The 16,513-nt window shown below is 35.2% G+C and overlaps 1 protein-coding gene and 1 long non-coding RNA gene across 5 annotated transcripts in view; one reads left to right on the forward strand and one right to left on the reverse strand.

Moving 5' to 3' along the window:
- The window catches only part of pot (zona pellucida domain protein papillote), a 33,673-nt gene that overhangs the window by 7,319 nt on the left and 9,841 nt on the right, over nucleotides 1-16,513 (reverse strand). The gene's annotated exons all lie outside the window — the stretch shown is intronic.
- On the forward strand, nucleotides 5,174-14,996 carry LOC135801116 (uncharacterized). Of its 2 annotated transcripts, none has more exons than XR_010550305.1 (4): nucleotides 5,174-5,316; nucleotides 14,183-14,358; nucleotides 14,417-14,803; nucleotides 14,926-14,996. It is a non-coding gene; the product is annotated as an uncharacterized lncRNA (long non-coding RNA). The 2 variants fall into 2 exon arrangements; XR_010550304.1 differs by having other exon boundaries at nucleotides 5,228-5,316; nucleotides 14,200-14,358.

Raw genomic sequence — 16,513 nt, forward strand, 5'->3', positions numbered from 1 at the left:
ATCTGTTTGCGGATGCACAGCATGCACTGACGCCTGGGATGTTTAATTTAATTTAAACTTTGCCGGTTTTCCGGCTTTACAACTAAAATCTGAAAATTTGGCCACATTTAACCGCAAATTATTATTTAATATTTTCATTTAAAACTAGCTTTTGCCCGCGACTTCGTATCTGTAGTGTTTAATAAAAATGTAATTTGTTTTTACTTTCTTGTTCTAGACATAGTATTCCATCAATAAGATTCGCAATTTTATTTTAAAGAAATGAATTATATAAAGAATTGCTAATAATGCATTTTAACGCGCAATCTCGGATTCAACTATTTAACTATAACTATGAATGAATCTCAATGTCAACTTTTATCCTATAGAAAAGGGCTGTTTTTAGGGTTTTCCTGGCAATTATTCGAATTTTTCTTGCCGTAAGAACCATCCTTGGACTTTATTGAACATTTTAAAAAACGAATTGGCCAAATTGATCTATGCGTTGTTGAGTTATGCGCTTTCCAACACATTTTGCCATTCATTTTTATATTAAAAATTTCGCAAATTCTCATGAAATATATTATTATTACTATACTAAAGTTGTGAATTATTAATTTACGAGTTACGCTTGTTTTCTGGTTACTGGTGCTCGGCTGTAGTGAGACATCGCAGAATATAATATGCGGTGTTCATGCGATGCATGAAAGCGAAAGGCGGCGCGACCGCGTTTAATTGCTCAGGCGTAATTGCCCCGAACGTAAAAGTGAGCACGCGATGCGGTGCAATAAGTGGTGCGCATTCGCATTCCTGCAGATGTTCGCAGGCGTCGAAACTATCGGGCGCGGCCACTCCGGACAACAAGGAACAGGAAGTTCATACGAGTACCAACCACACACAAGATGGAATGTTAAATATCTGTCTAGATAGAGCAAATTGCTGTATTATATCAAATGAAAGTGGAGGTTATGCAACGTTGGTTGCCTATAATAAACAAATTTAATATTTCTCAAAACAAGGACGATGTTTATGCGTTTTAATAATTTCAATGAATAAAAAAGTAAGAGTTGAAAGAGCTGAAGATTTATGCACTCAGATACAAAGAAATTGAAGTCGAGGTCGTCGTAAAACGACCGATTTAACATTTTCGTAGCGCTCAATACGGCTCCGTGACGTGGAGAATTTATTTATTACTTCGCATGAATTACCTACCGACTGAGAACAAAAGTAAAAGTTGAATAAACCATTTTTAGATATTTTTGAAATATTTTTGAACCACTTTTACAAAGAATTTCTCGTGCACTTACTCATAGTGTTTGTCGTATCGCATCAATTTTACTCTTGTTTGTTACTTTGTTGTTTTTATAAACTCGCTGCCGTTTGTATTCGCAAAGATTAGAAATATGGCGTCGTTGGCGCACAAAGTGCCAGCGAACGTGCGGCGGAATGAATATCATCTCGTATCGCGCTTTTTGCGGTGCGTTTTTGTTTCGGTGCATTTCGCATTTAGCTCTGCGCTCGGAAATTGTGCTTGGTCATTATTAAAAGTGCACAGTGCACAGTGCATCCCATTCACTATTAATTATTTCCAATACCGTCCACGAGCAACACTTTTCACAACTGCATTTCATGCGTTAACGTTTCATTCAGTTTTTTTATGCCCACACAAACGTATAAATAGATTTTTAAAGAATTATTCACTTATTTAATTTTAATGAATAGTTATTTTAATATTTCATGCATAAAATCGAATTTGGTTCGTGAATTTTTCAATTATCTAACCAATTTGCTCGTGGCCATTAAAAAAATGCGCGCTGCGATGAAAATTAATTAAAATTATCACAAAAACTACAAATCAAATTTCGCATCGCTGAAATCGTCGAAGCTATCAAGTTATAGGCACTTGTTGTTGCCCTCTAACTAGCATTTATTAATAACTCATCGCTCTCGTGCGTACTTGCAAGCGGCACATTCCCTCGACGCGTTGTACGTGTTAACGTTTAATTGGAAGTTTTAATAATCGCCAGTCGTAAATTTTTGCGCAGGGGTTTTTACTCATAAATCGTGATTTTTTCAATTTAGTCGTCGAAGCATTTACCTATACTGCATGTTTAGCAATTGGTACTTAAACCATTTATAATATAATTCATATTTTAATCAGGCATTAGTTGTGAATACGCACTGTATGCATATTGTGACATTACTTGTTGCGCACATGCGGGTTGCAGCGCACTTTTTGCTTGCATTTTACATCTTACCAGCCCAACTATCCGACCATTCAATTATGATCCTGTCTTCGCGTTTATTCATAGAATTCGCATAAATATGCTTAGCTACTCAATGAAGCGTCCAATACTTTTATACAGTGCATGCAAAATGTGCGGTTAGAAATGAATTTTAAGGTTAACATTGTTTCCGTCGGATTTTTGCTTGTAAATGATTGAAAAATACATTCGACATTAAATGATCGTGTCGAACAGATGATGCATGAAGAGTAAACTCGTGCAATGTGCGTACCATTGCGCAAAAGTGCGAATAATGTTCAAGGTGAGTCAGTTGCGAAAAACTCTTGATGCATGAATGCGCGGACGCATTGATGGTATAGATGCTACAAGCGCCAAGATCGCCCGAATGAAACCATTCTGTCTTTTGGATAACACACACACAAGCAAGTACAATTTCTGTTGTACACTGCGCATGCGTTCTTTTTTATTCATTTTGTGGTCATTATCGCGATTATTATCGGACTGGAATTATTACAATGAAACCACATACGTTACATATTTACATACACTATGTTCATTCTAAAAATAAAAATAGCATACATTTTAGGTTAGATTGTAATTGTCTGCAACCAAGTTTCCATTGAAAATATTTTAAAGTTGTTTAGTAATTAACTTTAATTTGATAAATATTTGTTGTGCGTTAAGAGTTTCCATAGAATAAATATCAGGCAATCGAATTCAGTTGAAAATATTTTTTAATCTGTGTACACAGAACGCAGTACTATTACACTATAAAGTTTATGCTAGGAGCATAAAGTAAAAGCACAGTGGGAACGCATCATTTGAACATGAAAAGAATGCACATGCAGGAATGTACCACGATGGTCGATGGAGGGCAACCTATCGACATTCACACACTTAAACACACAAACTTAAATAACGCGGTATTTTTATAGACGCTGATTATCTGTAATTTACCCACAGACATTTTATTCGTTTTTATATCATATAGGCAACCCAATTAACAAACTTCACTATTGTATGGTTGCATATAACATACGTTAGAGATAAATAGATATGATATATTCAAAGTTTAAACATTATGTGTGTGCACCCAGCGACGAAAACGTGCTAAAAGATCTCGTCGAGCGGATACATCACCGTTGTGTTAGTGAACGTAAAGAGCAATCCCGGCGACGACAGCGAGAGGATGAAGCGGACGATCTTTCCGCGCCTGAGTCTCTGACTAGCGGTTCTCCGCTCTCCTACTCGTGAAATGGACGCCGTGCGCCATTTCGCGTCTATTGCAGCCGCGCGAAATTCTATGAGATCATGCCGCGCGGACGACGGAGGTGTACTGTTAAGCGCGTTTTAAAACCACATTAGCCGTCCGCTCGTCCGTTCACCGCGTCCTTTCCAACATCCAAACGGTCATGCTTTGCCATTTCGTGCATGTGCTATTTACCCACCATCATCACCATCGCATCAAGATCTTAATATGTTGATTTTTCAAAATAATTAAACAAAATGCGTGAAATAAAATACTTTTACTTTCTGATTGGTTTCGGTTGGAAATTTATTCCCGATTTGGATGTCGTAATATCAATGCTTATACAGTCGTTGAGTGCTTTATAAGGAAAAGAAAGTTTCAACGTTTCGCATCAAGTAGAGAATTGCAACGATGATGACACGATTAACCGCACGGTGTTGGTGTGATACTCGCGGCAGATGTGATGTCGACGACACTCTTATGTTGTGTTTTTTTCTTTGTGTGATCTTTAACCATTCAATTCAGCCTTGCGCCATCGGCGGCGTCTTCTCATCGCTTCGCTTTATTGTGTTTTTATTGATTTGATGCGCATAAAGTTGCATAAGTTCTCACTGCATAACCAAACTCGTTTTTTAATTTGATTATTATTTAAATTCATTTTCACTGAGTTTTTTTTATTTCTTGTGAAGATATAAAAACGGTCTAGTAAAGTAAATAAATTGATATTTACTATTGCTATAGCAACAAAGTGTGGGTACACGAGAAACCATATTAGAATTACAATTAAAGTTAATGTTGATGTATTTCGTGAGCTATAAATAATATCTAATAAGTATGATGTGTAGGTGTAGATCCAGCGAGAAATTTAATTTATGACTCATTTCCATTACGAAAAATTCTTGAAATCATAGTTTATAGTCAAATGTGTTAGCAAACTTCTTAAATTAAATGAAGTAACGGTATAAAATCCATATTTATTATATCTACAACTTTTCGTTGATTAATATTTACTTACGTTGTAAAAAACCTACCTCCTCTACAGAGTGTTTAACTACAAAAAAACTTAATAAATACCTTTTATAATTCCATTATCCTTTTTTATTCAATGAAACTCTTACCTGCAACAAAAAATAAACAATTTATAAAAACTGATATTAAGTGCATCTTAGTTATGTCATATTAAAATATTTAAATGCTAAGCTTGATTTCCCAGCAGATACGAAATGTTGTAACTGATAATTCATGAGGAATTTTTATAATCCCAATAAATCATTGCCAGCGCATGGAATTTCTTTACTATCACGTAACTAACACTAACATCTGTCGGGAGTTTATTATCCATTAAAGAAACGTGAGCAAATTGCATTCGTAAAACGTGTGGATAAATTATTTAGTAAAGCAAAGCAGGAAGATTCCATCACATCCACATCCATTCCGCTTGCATTATTTTAATTTTCCCACTGCGCGCACTCCGGGCGAATTGATGCTGATGCGCAGCGCACATCCTGAAACGTGAAAGTATTTCTGCGAGGAAATGAAATGCGCTCGCCTTGAAAACGCGAATGCGACGGCGCGGAAAACGGTATTGCCACAAATATTACACATACAAAACTTCATCAAGACCCAAATGCATTGGAAGTTAGGTTTTTGTGTGTGAGGTTGTGAATATCGTGCAATATCATCAATAGTACAAAAATAACCGATAGATAGCACCACAATGATAATTATCAGCTGGAATATCAGTTGTTGCAGTGTAGTGAAACATGTCGCAGTAATAATAAATACGTGAACTTATTGATGAAGTTTCTTTAATTTCCTACAAGTGAAATGAAGTTCCATCATGTAAGTACCAAAACTATTCATTATAAACTCAGTTATTATTATTTTTATGCAAGTTTTATCTGAATATTATTATTGTCTGCGTTGCAAGGTAAAAATGTAAACAATATACATTCATTACACATGAAAGTGAAATTGGATTCAAAAGCAAAACAATTGAATTGAAATAAACAAAAAAAACGCAACAAAACAAAGCCAGAATAAAAATAAAAGTCGACGTGCAATGGCTGAAACTTTTATAACTAATTATGACGATAATAATAGGCGCACACTCGCACTCGATAATTATCACTAATTATCCGACTTAATTAATATAATGGCCGAAAGAATATAGAAAAAAGAGCACAAAGTGGCTGCATAGTGCCGCCATTAAATTCATTATCCGAATGCCGTCTTTTTTTTCTTTTTGCCTTTTCCCTTTTGCACCGACCCGATAATTATCTATATTATCTAACAATAATTAAGATACAATGGGGGTTAAACTATTTTTAAATTGCTGGGTTATTATTATTACGATTTCTACGAAAAGTCATAAATTTAAATTTTAAAAATATATAAAATAGCGATTTCTCAGAATATATAAAAGGTAGAAACTTTATTTTTAACAGGTAGATTCTTATGTAGGCGTAGAAAATCTATTCAGAAAGGATTTCATGAAAATCCGTCTATAAGAGGATGAAATCTGAGTTGTAAGTTATTTTCACACCAAAATATAAGTTTATCGTATATTGTGATTTCATAACAATATAAACGCAATATAAAAATGATTCATGTGTGTAATATAAACATTATTTCATTCTAAGAAATAATTTATTTTGATTATAAAGTTAATTAAGCATAGAAAAGATATTAAATCTTTAATTTCAATTGTTTTCTCGCGCAATTTATATTTCGCACTTTTTCAATATATATCTTATTATAATTTATGTTTCTATTGCATGGAATAATAAGATTATTTAAGGATTAACTTTCCGTGGGAAGAACAATAATATCTATTTCAGATACACATAAATCTATTTAGTACTAGCGTTTACCCGCGACTTCGTTCCGGTAGTGTTTAATAAAAATGTAATTTGTTTTTACTCTCTTGTTCTAGGCATAGTACCTATGTGTGAATTCTATTAATAAGATTCGCAATTTTATTTTAAAGATATTAAATTATATAAAGAATAATGCACTTCTACGCGCCATCTAGGATTCAACTATTTAACTATAACTATGATTGAATCTCAATGCCAACTTTTTTCCTATAGAAAAGAGCTGTTTTTAGGGTTTCCCCGGCAATTATTCAAATTTTTCTCGCCGTAAAAACCATCCTTGGACTTTAACAAACATATTAAAAGAATAATTGGCCAAATTGGTCAAGGAGTTGTTGAGTTATGGGCTTACCAACACATTTTGCGATTTATTTTTATATTATGGATTGTTATATCTACTTTTGTTAACTTTTGACATTTGTTTATGAGGTGCCAGACTGTTGAGGGTTAGTAGTTACTTAATAATTCATAAACAAAACTTCTACATAAAGGCACATTTCAAACTATCACTGAATAATTCTGTGAGTTATTGTTCCACCTGGACCTATTACTATAATATTCATAACTCTGCGTAACATGTTTGATTTGTTAGTTGTTCCTGTCTACCTTTCATGTTTGGTCTTCATAGTTAGTTAGTTAGCACCATTAAAAGAGTAATGTTTTTACTGTGCGCTTGGTGGTTTTGCATCAGTCATCAGTGTTGTAGCAGGTCGCGCAGTTAGCGCACAAGTTTCGTGTATTAATTACCAACTTCCTGTTTGCTTGAGTTCAGCCAGCTTGTGACGAGACACCCGACGATTGTTTGCTCTTGTGTTACCTCACGTCCGAGTGCGTCGGGATGCGCGAGCCCACAATAGGTTTACTCATCACATTACCTTATTTATTGAGGTGGACACGCTAATTTGCCTTGGGCGCACATTCGTCATTGCGGTTAATCATCTACCGCCGACAGGCGGGCAGGTTACAAGAAGAGTAAGGTTTCCGTGAAAATTGAGATGTTGTAACTGAGTGAAAATCGATATGAAGTCTATTTTAAGAAAAAAAATCTAATTTAATTCTAATGTAGTTATTCTTACTCATTAGTAGAAAATAATTTAAGTTAGGTTAAGATTTGGTTAGAAAATTTACGTTGGTAACATTTAGGGTCCCTGGAAAATTAATTTCATACTAGTACTAGATTTTGCCCGCGACTTCGTCCCGGTAGTGTTTAATAAAAATGTAATTCGTTTTTATTCTCTTGTTCTAGACATAGTATGTGTCAAATCTATCAATAAGATTCGCAATTATATTTTAAAGAAATTAATTATATAAAGAATTGCTAATAACGCACTTTAGCGCGCCATCTCGGATTCAACTATTTAACTATGACTATGATTGAATCTCAATGCCAACTTTTATCCTATAGAAAATTGCTGTTTTTAGGGTTTTCCCGGCAATTATTCGACTTTTCTTGTCGTAAAAACCATCCTTGGACTTTAACGAACATTTGATAAAAAGAATTGGCCAAATTCGTCAAGGCGTTGTGGAGTTATGCGCTTACCAACACATTTTGCGATTCATTTTTACATTATAGATGATTCACATTCCCTTTAGAAAGCTAATAATGTATAACCGTCATGTTTTACAAATTAATATGTAACGAATAATCACTACCAACATACAAGTAAATGAGTACGTGGAAAGAGCATGAATGAATAAATTGAAACATCAAGGTCTAACCCAAGCGCACAAAATGAAAATCTCGATTTAATTTGTCGCTCGAAATAACTCCGATTCCAGGTAAGAGATTATCAACAGACGTCATACATATTTATTACTTCCACTTAAAAATTCTACTCTAAATTTAATCACCTTTTGCGGGTATATATTTTTCTTCGGTGACAGTTTGTTTACTAAGTCACACCTTGTGTCATAGTTTAACGTTGAGTCACAAATATTGAGAACATACTTGAATTGTTTTCATCTTATGGCTATTTATTAGTATGAAGTATGAGTATGAAGTGTTGTCCTGACATTATTATTCTAAACTGGTAGCATCGATTTAAATTTATGATTTCGATTGCGACTTGTATGCGATGTGACAAAAATATGTAAACTTATACACATAGAGAATATAAATTAGAAAATTTACATTTTTGACATTTTAAGATTTAATAGATATTTTAATAGAAATCACAATTTTACAATAAATGCAAACACTTTTATTGAGAGAAATACATTTTTCTTTAATTTTTTAATTTTTCGGCAATTTTTTCGAAGTTTTTGTAAATTTTTTAGAAAAAATTGAATTTTTGCACTTTTTTTGTGCGATTCATCGGTGCGTTGTTAATGTCTAGTAAAGTCTAGTTCGTTGGTGGTACTTTTGTCAGAGGTTCTTCCTCAGCACCCGAGCGTGTATTCTTTTTTGTGGCTCGCAGCCAAGTTGTAATTGCTTCGGCCAGCGATATAGGTGTGTACATGGCGGGCGCGAGAGGAATCGTCGGAGCAGGACAGGAAATGATGTCATGCACCATCTACAATACGACCGCCGCCCGCTAATGCGCCGAGACATCGGCAGAAACAAACGCGGCTGGGATAATAAACGATGTGCGGTGCACAGAAAACAATTGAAAGAAATCACACATTTTTCTCAACTTTAAAGTGCATTTGAAAGTAAAACCTAACCAAAAAAACACAAATGTTAATTGATTCAATGTTAACCTAACCTCTATCAGATGACGCTTTTTAAAATATAGGTTATGTTAACAGTATTCAACATTCTGGAAATCTTTCAAGCAGAATTTAATTCGTTCCATTGGTAATGTACAGCCACAATGCCATTTATTATATTTCTCTGTCTAATTGTTGAGGCTGTTGGTAGTGTACAGTTTAGCTGGTACATTAACAAATTACCACAGTCCATAACACCGCGGAAACCCAAACTCGCCGCGCTCGCCCATACATTCAGCGGCGAAAATAAATGGACGTCAGACATGGCAGTCAGAGCTAAAACACACAAACCAACCGAAGCGCGGAGGAGTACAACGCAAATACTCGTACGTGTCGGTGTCGGCATCGGCGACGGGTCATTACGCATTCAAGGAATTCATGTTGTTTTTTTCAAGTTGAATAAATATCTTTGGCAATTCGACAATTCAACAATTTTACAATTTAACCTTTCGTGTTGTCTGCAATTAGCATTCGTTAATAATACCACCAAAAACCACAAAACTACAAAAACAAGTGAATAACTCACAACTGAGGCCAAAATAGGTATAAAATTGATAGATTTTAAATAATTTATCATATAACAATAGATATTATAATTCTAAGTTATTTCTAGTTTAAAAAACGTCATAAATATTAGTATTATCCAAGATAAAGTCACAAATGTCACTTAAATGCAACATTGTAGTGCTCCGCCGCCATTTTATTTTATATTTTGCGTTGTATAGCTTTACATATGAACGCGAAAGAAGCATAAATTTATTTTCCACTTTTACTGCATTTCTTTCGAATGGTTTACGCTTATTACCGCGCCGCGCGTGTGTAAACACTTTGTGCTTGCGCGGTGGTGCTAAATGTCGAATAAAGTAGAGGATATGTGCGCGGTCATTTCGGTATTAGTAGTCCTTGTAACTACAACGGAGTCTATTCGATGTCCCTACCAATAAAGATTATAACGATTACGTATAAATTTATACTACTGCCGATATCTGCTTCTAGACACTCGACAATTACATTTTATGCACAAGTATTACCAACCTAACCTAACTTAACCTCACCTCGCAGTAAATATTGGTTAATTTAAATAATTTTCATTGTTGGCTTGGGGAAAAAGATCAGAATCTTTTGCTCTTCCCAAGGAATGTGCGCCTGGTGGAAGATTTTCTTAATTATGTTTCATTTTCGCTTCGCTGTCGCTATCGCCGCATTCCGTATCATTGGGAAGCATTCATTTGTTTGTGTTGGTATGCCTGCATGCCTGCAGATGGCGCAGATCAAGAGATCTCGCATAATTTCCAATTGCAAGAGAGCTTGCTGTGCCGCGGCGTGGCGTGGCTATAGTTTGTCAGCAATCAAATTATAGATTTTGTACTCGTTTTTATGACGCTTATAAATTCCAGCGCGATATCGATCTGCGGCAGCGCGAAACACAGCACCGCATGGTGGTTTGTATTGCTGGCTGCAGCTATTTACTTGTTGCTTGTCTCTGCTACTATATCTAAAGTAATGGTAGAGTATAGAGTAAGACAATGTTGCCACTTCTTTTTTTAAGTTTCAACGTATTTTTCACCTATATTTTACTTAAAATAAATTATGCAACCCGTTAAGCAGTAAAATTATATCAGCTATAATTTTTGTTAAAAGATGGCGTAACTATGCATTAAACTAACCTAGAAACACCAATTAACATTAGAAAAGTTGTACAATTTGTATGTTTTAAGGTATAATTAGCTTTTATTGTTAATTTTCAATGGTACAACATAAACACGTAGATTTGTAGCGCGTACTTGCAGTGCAACCCTTTTATTACACTAAATAAATGCACTGAAACTTTGTATTCACACATTTTACGAGCGCGTGCTGCGCACTCGTGTTATAGCTTTACTTTTCCTCTGCTTTATCTGGCGTTTGCAACTTTACATATACGCGAACCTACAGCAGTGTACAATATAATTGCATATTTGTAGTAACGCCCTGTTTACGATGCTCATTATGATGTTGAACTTGTGTGATTCGACTGCGCATGCAAAAGGTGACTTATTGTTAATTTATTAATAAATTAATCGCACCGCATGCATTCCAATTAAATTTCTTTTCGTGCTCGTTTTTATCTGCATGTTTACACAGGCCGAATATAATTTATCACTTTTATTTATTATAACAGATAAAAGAAATGAAAAATGGGCAAAAAAAGGTTGTTTTATAATTTGCACGATACATAACCTACAAATAAACATTGAAATCACTTAAATTCATAAAATTTCCCTTTTTTGATTGTTTGATTGTAGGTAAGTAGAACAGGATATAAATTGTCGAAAACAATCAGTGTACAATGATTTTTATGGTGTCTGATTGTTTAATTGTCGTTTAATTGGCAAGCGAACGTGTAGTGCCTTAATGTAATGTCTTGTGAGTATGTGCGCTTTTATTTACGGCCGTTTAATGCACGTATTGTTCGTGCGTGACTAATATTCGCTGCGTATGGCTAACAAGAGCGAGTATAATAGGTTATGTTTGCGAATATAAAAATTCGCACGCGTAGGTGCATTCATTACACCGGTTCTGGCCGAAAGTGATTGACAGGAATAATAATTTCGGACAATTTGAAAAATTAGAAACAATTCTTTAACACTTTGCAAATTCTAAAATTATATGGGTATCTTACAGCGCAGTTATTCGAAGCATAGAAAAATAGCTGTAGGCAAAGGTGTTCAAGTGGTTTGGCTAGAAACCATCGCCTTAAAGAAGAAATCAATTATTTAGCGTTTACTTACAACGTGGAACTCAATTACCTCGTTTACATCAGACAAACGATTGTGGATGGGAATATTTTTATTGATGATGTGCAAAAATTCCGTGTGTTTCGCTCGCTGAGCAATTTATAAGTGATTTATGTTAGTGAAATTAAACATGTTTATGATATATTGTTAAATGACAAGATAATATAAAAATGAATCGCAAAATGTGTTGGTAAGCGCATAACTCAACAACGCCTAAACCAATTCGGACAATTATTTTTTTTAAATGTTCGTTAAAGTCCAAGGAAAGGTTTTATTGCGAGAAAAATTCAAATAATTGCCGGGAAAACCCTAAAGACAGCCTTTTTCTATGGGATAAAAGTTGGCATTGAGATTCAATCATAGTTATAGTTTAATAGTTGAAACCGAGATGGCGCGCTAAAGTGCATTATTAGCAATTCTTTATATAATTAATTTCTTTAAAATAAAATTGCGAATCTTATTGATTGAATTGACACATACTATGTCAACGGGCAAAAGCTAGTAGAACTATAAATGTGGTTATTGCGTATTAAATGTGTAAAATTTAATGTTTTACATGTAAAATATAGTGTAATGAAGGTGTAGGGCCTGAATTCTCCGAAAATATACATTTATAATTTTGGTCCTTGAATAAGCACCTTTCGTACACCTCTCAAAATCACAATATCCCTAAATTCATTTATAACTTTTCCAATTTGTATTCGCATTCGTATGCTTATGATTTGTATCTCTATTATGTTTTGTGTTTACTCAAACCATCATCTGAACAAACTTCATATTAAACTCACATCGTTTCAATTTGATTTTTCTTTTTCAACACGTCAAAGTTAGTTTGCTCACTGTCTGAATGAAGATATTTTAAATAGCATCATCGTTTTTATCGCTTTTATCACCGCTTATGCGCAAGTAGATGTATTTTTTGTTAACATTATTATTTCTTATCAAACATTCTTAGTTTTATACGCAATTTCACGAGATGAGCACATATTTCAATCATGGCTGAAATATTTATGAAGCTGAACGTGTATCCACCACAGAATCATATTTTATGTTGGATACTACACTGATAATAAACATTGACATATGCTTTACGAGCTGAATTTCATGCTCCATGGCGAAAATAAATGTTTACCCACGCAAACTGATTAAAAGTGTAGTGTGCTCCCCGACATAACCTCAAATGTGACTCCATTTCGGAATCTTCAAGTAGAAAGCAAATTTATTCGCGGGATAATAAACTGATCGAGGGCATTTTACAAACGAGGAACAAATCGTGCCAAGCGCGCATGTTTATTGCCGTATATGCACGTGAAGCCGCATTAATAAATATAATACGAGCAATAAATATGGCGAATAGTTGTGCGCACACGTGTTGCTCGACTTGTTGCGCTGGCGCACTAGTGTCCAGCCCAACTCGTCCGTTACTCGCATTGTGCAGTAAACTGAAGGCATAGAAAGATGATTAGAATAGGAGCGAAAGAACGAATGAACCGTTCGCTTAAAAACCACCGGCGGGCATTGATTTTATTCATACGACTGCCATGCCGCCACGATGCCGCCATGTGCAATGAGTTATGTCATAGAATATTATAACAAGCGGTGAGTAACAAATCGGAAAATTGCAGCGCGTATAGTTTCATAAATAAAACTGAAAATTACTCATAAGTTTTTAGTTATGTAGGCAACCAGCTATGCATTTACTTAGAAGTGATGAAAATAAAGTTGCCTATTGTATGAAGTTTTGAAGTGATTTAAGTATTGCGATACCATTGCAATGGTTTACGTAGGCACTTAGGTGACTTTTACCTTTCGACCAGTGCAATATATTTGAACCTACCGAGCGATATCAACGTGACTACGGCTTAGTTGTGCCCGTGTGACACAAAAGCGAAGCCACTGCAAACGAAAGGCTGAGGCAATAAGGAAGCGCGACGTGAACACCGAACGCGTTCGCTCGACTTGTTCTTAGTTATTCCTGAAGCTTTTGCTTTGCGAGCTTTCGATGGACGATGTCGTGTGTGTGTGCCATGCCGTGATTTTATTTATAATGAACGCAATCGCATCGTGTATTATTTATTATTCGTTATTTTTCACTCGCTTTGTGATGTATGTTATGATTTTTTAGGTTATACTACAAAAAAGTTTGGTTAGAATTAAAAATTGCACAAATATCAAGTTTAAAACTGTAGTAATAAATGCTAACGATCGTTTGATGCATTTTTAATTGTGTTACCATGTTCCTATGTCATGATACGACATTGATACGCACTGCATTACCATTAAACAGAATTCATGCTATAAACTCCATCAGGCCGTAACGTAACATAAAATATTTATGATAAACAGAGTTCTTGTACTCGTAGGTACACTAACAATGCATTATGTGCATAAATGCAAAATGATGTTAATGCTATTTATGCATAAACAAACAATGCACTCGCAAATATTAACGCCATCTATCAACCATTATTATGAAACTACTTCAAAAACTAACCTAAAACATATCTCCATTATACTTGAAGGTAAGTTGTGTTATGAGTATATAACTAAAACATTTTCCGTTAATGGTTGATTTTAAAGTATTTTTGAGAAAAACATTCACTGCGATACTCAGCAGTAACCAACAACCACAAACCGTTAATTGTTGAAGAATGACTGAGTGACTGAATGACTCCTGACATCACCGAGTTCATAATCTATTCGGTAACAAAGCCTACAGCAACAAAGAAAGCTGAGTGTAACACGAAGCAATCAATCGAATCGATCTGGTGCGAGAGGAAACACATTCCAGCGGGCATGTTCCGCTCACCACTCGAAGAAAGAAGCTCGATTGATGTACCTATAACAAAATACAATATTTTAACGCGGACGCGGAGCGAAACACGAAAAGCGGCAATTACGAATTACGAACGTCGACAGCGCAATTGATCCGTTCGTTCGTGGTTGGAATCCGACGAGATTGTACAGGTGAGCATCAATAATATCAGAAAACAATTGTACTTGACTACATCTAACTGTACACACAACGAAAATAATGATACAGTTTGGTGTGTGTTGTATGGTAATGTCTTGTAATTCGTATATTTCAGATCTTGATGGTTAAAAAGCAGAAGAAGAAGAAGAAAAAACCTAACTGTATTCTGTTATTTTTTACTATTACGTGAGTATTTGGGTGTTATATGCAACTAATTATACTTGTTTAATGTGTGTTGGGTTGCAGCCGTTCGTCGTTTTTGTGCTACATATGTTAGAAGATAATTAACGTTATAATTAATATTATGCACTTATGCAACGCCGAGGAACTGTTAACGAAGTGTGCTCGGGAGTTCCAACCACTGACAATAAGAAAAAGTATGTTGGAGTACCGTTTGCATTTTTCGCCCGGGCGTCTCTGCATGTTCCGTCGCATCGTTCCGCTACAACTACGACTGGTTACATGAGCATTCTCTTCCGAATGTCTTCCTTTCCCAACAAGTAGTAAATACGTAGCATACATACGAGTACTCCCATTCGTCTCGGGAGAATGCAAAGTTGACGCAGACCCACAATTCCGCACACTGTTTTTGTTACAAACACTATTAAATAACCGGCGAGCATTTACGACCACGAGCGCTGTTACATAATTTCGGAATTATTTCAATTATTCAAATGCGCTGCGTGCCACTCGATTCACAAGCAGCGCACTCAAAGCGTTACATTTCTTTTTATTTGAATAAATTACTCGGAACGTTTTTGCGCAGATTAAAATGTTGCCCACTTTTCTGCGCTGTGCACCGATTAAAAACCACTCAGTCATCTAACGTAGGAAGCAACTAGAACGTAAGAAATTACGATTAAAACATGTAAATCAATTGCTGCGAGGCAAAACAACCAAACAAAAAATCATGTGATTGAAAGCATGAGCAGTAAACGGTTGTAAAGTGGATACAAATAGGAAATCGCTGATTTAATTTCGCCTGTTTAGTTGGCTAATAAGATCTAATCATCTTTATTACGCCCGTAATTTATAATTATAATTATTATTGATGAAAGCTTTGCATGCGCCCGCTGAGAACGATGCATAGGTACATGAAATAGTTTAATTATTTCAGTTTATTACACGACTTTGCATGTCGACGAGATAAAAGCGATAAACATGGATAATTAGTTGATACTTACGGAGATAACTACGAAGAAAATAATTTCGACAATTATTCTTTGAATAATTCAAAGAATCCCGGAAACATTACGCACGATGACATTACACCTCTTTAGTGTTAATATTATCACATTTCTGTGTACATTTCAACGGTGTAATAGAATATCTGACCAGCATTGACATTGACACACCTTGGATGGAACAAAATAAAATGTTTCCTTGTCGTTTGTTTAATGCACGTAGCGTAAAGCTCCATTAGGCTTAAGATCCAGCATTAACGACTTGCTTCTTGACTACCATTCCCGCGTGAGTTTTGTTTTGTGTAACTAATGCAATAATAGATACTTCGCTTGGAAGTCCCTTCCTTTGTCGTCTTACGTTACTTTCCGGGCTTTCGCGTCGTGCTGCGTGCATTGCAATGCGCGTTTATTATATTCATCCATTTCCTTATTGCCTTATTAAAACCAGCGCGTTCCTGGCGCTCGGGTTTTACACGTTTGTAAGACCAGCTTGTAAACTTCAAAGTATGTTATACACAG

This window comes from Atheta coriaria, unplaced genomic scaffold, assembly GCF_025399875.1.
Source record: "Atheta coriaria isolate IRGN ID8LTWV9N9 unplaced genomic scaffold, Caltech_Dcor_3.1 hic_scaffold_10_pilon, whole genome shotgun sequence".
Lineage (NCBI taxonomy): Eukaryota > Metazoa > Arthropoda > Insecta > Coleoptera > Staphylinidae > Dalotia > Dalotia coriaria.